The following is a 6,981-nucleotide window of genomic DNA, read 5'->3' on the forward strand; positions in this document are numbered from 1 at the left end:
CGGCGGCGATGGAGCGGGGGGTCAGCGGCAGCGGCCGGTGGAGCGGGGGAGAGGGTGCGGGGGGTGCTCGACGATGAGGGGGACCGGATCTGGCGAGGTAGGGGGATCGAGATCGAGTGTCCATGAAATTTAAAAACATTCGTGAGTTCAAAAAGTGCCCATGAAATACAATCGAGAAATGAAGGCTACAATTTAAATACAATCGATCTTAGCTAGCTATCTGTTCACAATCTTCTTGCCCTTATTTTTCATAAATGGAGTTCTTCTCTTGAACGGACGTCCTTTAGGTAGGGTGGTCCTGCTTCTTCTTGTGGTGTATGCTGATACTTCATCGTCGTCGTCATGTTCCATCTTCGGGTCCTCGTACTTGTCGAAGTCTTGGTCATTGGCGACTCCATCCATTCCGATGATCTTCCTTTTGCCTCTCCTCACGACAACAGGACTGGGCTTTGGCTGGTCGGTAATGAAGAAGCATTGGTCCACTTGGGAAGCCAGTACCCATGGCTCATTTTTCGCAGTAACGTTTGCGCCAGCGGTCTTGGATTTGCCTTCAGGTATAACCATGGTGGTGAAATACCGGTCTTCTTTTATGACGTTCTTGGCCCATCTGACACGGAACATCGGGACCTTCTCTCCAGCGTAGCTCAGTTCCCAGATCTCCTCGATCCTTCCGTAGTATCTGTCCTTGTCGTTACCGGTGTAGGATTCCATTGTTACCCCGGAGTTCTGATAACCATCGCTCTTCATGTCCTTTCCCTCGGTGTAGAATGTGTAGCCGTTCATATCTTACGCCTCATATGTCATCAGGTTGTGCTCAGCGCCCTGTGACAAGGCGAATATGAGTTGTTCTTCCGCAGAAGAATCCTCATGTAAAGGGTACGACAGAAGCTTCTGCTTGAACCAACGTGTGAAACATGAGTTGTGCTCTTTGATTATATCTCCGTCCGTCCTTGTTGGCCTCGATCATTGTACGTCTTCTCAATAAAGGTTTTGTGCTCTACCACCCAAGGATCAACCACGTCTATGTGTTGTAGCGCGACTAGGTTTGCTCTTTCAAAGTCGGCGAGTCGACCCTCGAAGTCGAGATGCATTTCGCGGCGACCCTCACGGTGACCCCATCCAGCGAGCCTACCGAGGTGCCTATTGACGGGCAGACCAACGGGGTTCTCGATGCCTAGATAATTCATGCAGTAGGAGATGCACTCTTCGGTCAGAAAGCCCCTGACTATGCTTCCCTTTGGACGTGACATGTTGCGAACGTATCCTTTGATGACATCATTCATCCTTTCGAACGACATCATGCTGTGCAAGAACGTCGGCCCGAGTTGGATGATATCCTCCACGATATGGACCAGCAGATGCACCATAACGTCGAAGAATGCGAGCGGGAAGTACATCTCAAGCTCGCATAGTATCACCATGATCTCTTCCTCTAGTCTTCTGAGTTGCCTCACGCCAACCGACTTCCGAGAGATGACGTCGAAAAAGTTTCATAGGCCAAATAGCGTTTCACGGACGTGCGCGTCCATGATCCCACAGATTGCAACTGGAAGTCTGCGTCATCAGCACGTGACAGTCGTGAGACTTCATCCCGCTGAACTTCTGCTTCGCTGGGTCGAGGTATCTTCTTATCTTCCCCGCGTAACCGTAAGGAAGTTTTACTCCTACGAGGCAGGTGAAAAACTGATCGATCTCCTCCTGACTTAGAGTGAAGCACGCGGGAGGGTAGTCATTTCCGGTCTTCTTAGCCTTTTTGCCTTTGCAACGACTTTCCGTGTCCTGCTTCGCCTCATCATCATCATCATTAGCGTGAAGCTCCTCCCTGATGCCCATTGATTTCAAGTCTGCCCTTGCTTTCGGCCCATCTTTTGTCCTCTCTGGCATGTTTAGCACGGTACCAAGCAGACTCTCGCACACATTCTTCGTGATATGCATGACATCAAGGCTATGAGGCACACGGTGGATCTTCCAGTACGGCAAGTCCCAGAAAACAGACATCATTTTCCGTACCTTCAGCAGCGGCTCTGGCGCCTTTCGCTTCTTTCCCGGCTCTGGCGCCTTTTGCTTCTTTCCCGGTAGTGGGTAATCTTTCCAATGTTTCAACAGCTCGTCTATTTCCTCGCTGCGTCTCGTACGCGGGCGTCTTCGGGGTTCGGTTTCAACATCGAACAGATCCTTACGTTTTCTCCATGGGTCATCGTCGCGAAGCCACCTTCGATGTCCCATGAACACGGTTTTTGAAGACCCGGGATCTCTATCTAGCTAGCTATACGTTGTGTCATCCATGCACCTAACGCATCAAGAAAATCCGTGGACCACCTGCCCCGCGACATATCCGTAACCGAGATAGTCGTGCACCGTCGTGAGCAGTGCGGCTCTCATAGGGAAATATTCTTTCTATGCGGCATCCCACGTATTAGCTGGCGTTTTCCACAGCGTGTCTAGCTCCTCTTTCAGCAGCCCCAGATACAGATTGATGTCGTTCCCTGGTTGTTTCGGCCCTTCAATTAGCATACTCATGTGAATGTACTTCCTCTTCATGCACAACCAGGGGGAAGGTTGTACATCCACACAAACACAGGCCAGGTGCTATGTGTGCTTCTCTGGCTGCCAAACGGATTGACTCCATCGGTGCTCGCGCCCAGCACGATGTTCCTTTGATCCTTCCCAAATTCTGGGTGTTCGAACTTCAGCGCTTGCCACTGGCTCCCATCCCTAGGGTGACTCAGCATCTTGTCTTTTTTATTTATCTCCGGATCATTTGTGTCATCTTCTGGCTTCTTCTCCTCCCTATCCGCGTGCCAATGCAGGAGCTTTGCTACCTTAGGGTCCGTGAAATACCGCTGCAGACAAGGAGTGATCGGAAAGTACCACACCAATTTTCGAGGAGCTTTCTTCCTCTTCTTGTATCGAGTGACGCTGCACACCGGACATATGGTAGACTCCGCGTGCTCGTCCCGATAAATGATGCAATTGTTCATGCACACATGGTATTTCACGTGCGGTAAATCCAGAGGACACACAATTTTCTTCGCCTCCTCGAAACTGGTCGGGCACTTGTTCCCCTTGGGAAGACGTTCGCGCCAGAATGTCATGTTCTCGTTGAAGCATGCGTCGGTCATTTTGTGTTTTACCTTCATCTCCAGAGCCATGAGCGTTACTTTCAGGCGGGTATCCTCGGGCCTGCATCCTTCATACAATGGAGTAACCGCGTCTATCTCCAGTTGATCCAGCTTGGCTTTCTCTCGGGTGGCATCTCTTGCGTTATCCGTCTGCTTGAGAAGCAGCTCTTGAATATGAGGGTCCTGCACCCAGCCCATCGATGGTCCATCGTCGTCTGCTCTGCCGGCATCTTCATCTTCATGATCATGCCCTTCGTCTGCTCCGGCATCTTCCTCATCATCATGTCCTGCATCTTCTACATGATGACTGTGTACAGCATCACCATCGTGATCATGTCCTGGAGATTCTTCGTCTTCTCGACCGCCCGAGCCGCCGTGGTTGTCTTGCTGCCCTTCCTCATTTCTGGCCTGGCCCCCATGGACGACTTCATAGTCATCTTCATCACCTTGCCACCGATAGCCATCCATAAAACCACGCAAGAGCAGGTGGTCCCGCACCTGCCCGGAATCTGGGTCCGCAATAAGGCTCTTCAGCTTGCATCTTCGACACGGACATCTTATCTCCGTCTCGTTTTTTTGAAGCATCTCAGCCTTCGTGGAGCTCAAAAACCTATTCACGATGCCTTCGGTCATCGAGCGGACCATGGCCGCCTGCGGGGTAGAGCAAAACGATATTTTAGAACCAAGAAAAAATTTGGCATGACTTTCCCTAAAAATAGGACCAAAAAGAATGCATAGTGCCAAAATTCTCGCCGAAGCGGAAATGAATCAACATTCCGGCAAAATATTGGCAACTGTCGCATTTCAAATACCGGTACCTGCAAACACAAACATATATGCAACACCACAAACATATGCAACACCACGAACATACATAGATCTAGCTAGGCCATAAAAAGTGCATGTGCACGTTGTTGGAGGGAGAACAACATAAAGATAGCTTCCCCCTTACTTACCTATCAAAAAAAGGTAATTTAACCACTTAATTTGGATGAATCTATGGTGCAAATGAGAGGAGGAGGAGGAGGCAGCCGAGACAAGCTTGGAGGAGGAGGTGGAGAGAATGAAGTGGGGAAAGTGAGTGGGTAGGTGTGGCTGTCCAAAATATCTAGCTGGCCCAGGTTACTAATGGCGCACCACCTGCAAATGCGCCATTAGTAACCCTGGTTACTAATGGCGCACCTGCTGGTGGTGCGCCATTAGTAGTTTTGCAATATATATATATATATATATATATATATATATATATATATATACTAATGGCGCACCGGGGCACGGTGCGCCATTACTAGTTTAAACTAGTAATGGCGCACTATTCCCAGGTGCGCCATTAGTAGTTTTGCCAAAAAACAGAATAAAAAAATATAGTAGTGGCGCACTATGCGGCTGGTGCGCCATTACTAGTTATAAGTAGTAATGGCACAGTATGCACTGGTGCGCCGTTAGTATGTTTGGAAAAACAAATAAAAAGTATGTTACTAGTGGCGCACCATGTGTCTGGTGCGCCATTAGTGTCTTTCACACTAATGGCGCACCAGCACATGGTGCGCCACTGCTATATAGTAGTGGCGCACCACGTGTCTGGTGCGCCATTAGTGGCCATTCCATCTATAGCCCTTTTCCTAGTAGTGGTAGCTTTGGGTTGTTCATCCTGTAGATGAATTAGTGCAACTTATGAACCCATATACTTCATCAGTGAAGAATATGATATCAATTTTGTCAACAGTAACAGATATAGCAATATGAGGATGTGAGAAATGAGTGATTCATTTTTTCATGATTAGCTTGCGTCCATTCAAGCATATTCAGGTCTCCAGCAAATTCTTCAGAAGATTAAGTTCGTCTGGAGACCTGACCCTGCATAGAGATTAGTTCTTTTTCTTCACCACCCACATCTGGAGGGGTGGCAAAGAGTTCATCATTCTGCGAGCTCCATAAGAAAAAGATGGCATTGAAGCCAGTGCACTTCGTTTCACAGAAGAGTGGTTAGGATAAGCATATGAATAAGCAGAGAAATTCTTTGAGGACTTATGAGTATAATGGTTTGAAGAATAATGCACATATTCATAGCCTTTAGACTTTCCCTGCGAAACAGAAGTGTTAGCACGATGATGTTCATATAAGGATTTGGATCCATATGAAGAATTTGATCTGGGGTTCCTATTCTTCATAGGTGGTTTCATGATGACATCCACCTGAAGATTTTCAAGGCACCTTTTGGGAACCTAGATTTTCTTCGTAGGGGGACCGTTCCTGCAGTTAGTTCCAACATATCGAGCAAATACTTCACCATTCTGATTCTTCATCAGTTTATACTTCGAGTCAAATGACTCATCAGAGGAATATGAAGATTCACAAGTAAAGCCAGATAAGGTGGCCAGATAAGGTGCATGGATCTACAGGAGGTCCTGTCGCAGCAACCCATGAGGTTTTGGGGTACTCCTCAGGTTTCCAGTAGGTCCCGTCAACATTGAGTTTCCTCTCAAAGGCATACCCTCTTTCCTAGGGTTCCTTTTCAAGAATTCTTTTTGAGGACATCACAAAGAGTCGGATGCCCTTTGAGGCTTTTGTATATGCCTGTCACATACAATTCCTTCAACCCTGCATTATCATCAGTGATACATGTGGTATCCTCAGATGAGGAATTTGTGACCACAAGGATAGTTGAAGAATTTGCAGCAATAGAAGCATTTGAACATTCAGGTGAAGAATTAGCAGATTCACGCTCAATGCATTTCAGACATGGTGGAATAAATTATTCTTGAGCAGAACTGATCTATTGATCAAGCAATGAATCATTTTCCTTCTGAAGATCTTCATAACTCACTCTTAACTTCTCAAGATCTTGCTTTCTCTGAAGAAATTCATAAGAAAGCTTCTCATGATCAGTTAAGAGGGTGTTATGATGATTTTGAAGGTTGTCAAACTGTGACTGAAGTCTCTGAAGATTATCAGTCAGAGTCTTAGTGTGATTCAATTCCTCACCCAACAGATCATCGCTTTTGTCTAGTAGATTTTGAATCTTTTCCAAAGCCTTATGTTGTTTAACAGCAATTTTAGCAAGTTTGGAATAGCTAGGCTTGAGATTGTGATCAGATTCATCTTCACTAGAGTAAGAGGGGGAATGTTTGAGTACCTTGGCACCTTTTGCATTGAAGCAATTGGTGGGAGCATATCATCAGCGCTCTTGTCAGCAGGGTTGGGGAGGTCATTTTCTTCAGTGTTGAAGATGGACTTGCTGACGTAAGCAATAGTGAGGGCTAAGCTCGTCACACCAGAGTCTGACTCCTCAGATTCCTCCTCTTCCACATTTTCCTTAGATTTAGCTTTAGAGTCCATTTCCTTGCCAATGAATGTCCGAGCCTTCTTGGAACTGCTCTTCTTGCAAGATGAAGACTTTGAAGATTTTGATGATGAGGACTTTGAAGATTTTTTATTCTTCTTTGAGTCATCAGAATCGTCATCTTTGTATTTCTTCTTCTTTGATTCCTTTTCCCATAGAGGACAATCAGACATGTAGTGACCAGGTTTCTTGCATTTGTGGCAAGTTCTCTTTTTGTAGTCACGGGATGAGGAATCATCACTCCCTGAAGACTTTCCAAAGCTACCGCGGCGAGAGAACTTCAGGAATTTTTTCACGAGCATTGCTAGCTCCTGGCTCAGTTCTTCAGGGTTACCAAGGCTGCTACTAGAATCTTCACCTTCAGATTTAGAGACTGCCTTGGCCTTCAGTGCACGTGATCTTCCAAAGCTCGATCCATAGAGATCTCTCTTCTCAGCAAGCTGGAACTCATCAGTGCAAGGGTATTGAATGAGGAATCAAGTGATCTTAGCAATTTCTTCACCACCTCATGGTCGG

The sequence above is a fragment of the Triticum dicoccoides genome, chromosome 7B, assembly GCF_002162155.2.
Source record: "Triticum dicoccoides isolate Atlit2015 ecotype Zavitan chromosome 7B, WEW_v2.0, whole genome shotgun sequence".
Taxonomy (NCBI): Eukaryota; Viridiplantae; Streptophyta; class Magnoliopsida; order Poales; family Poaceae; genus Triticum; species Triticum dicoccoides.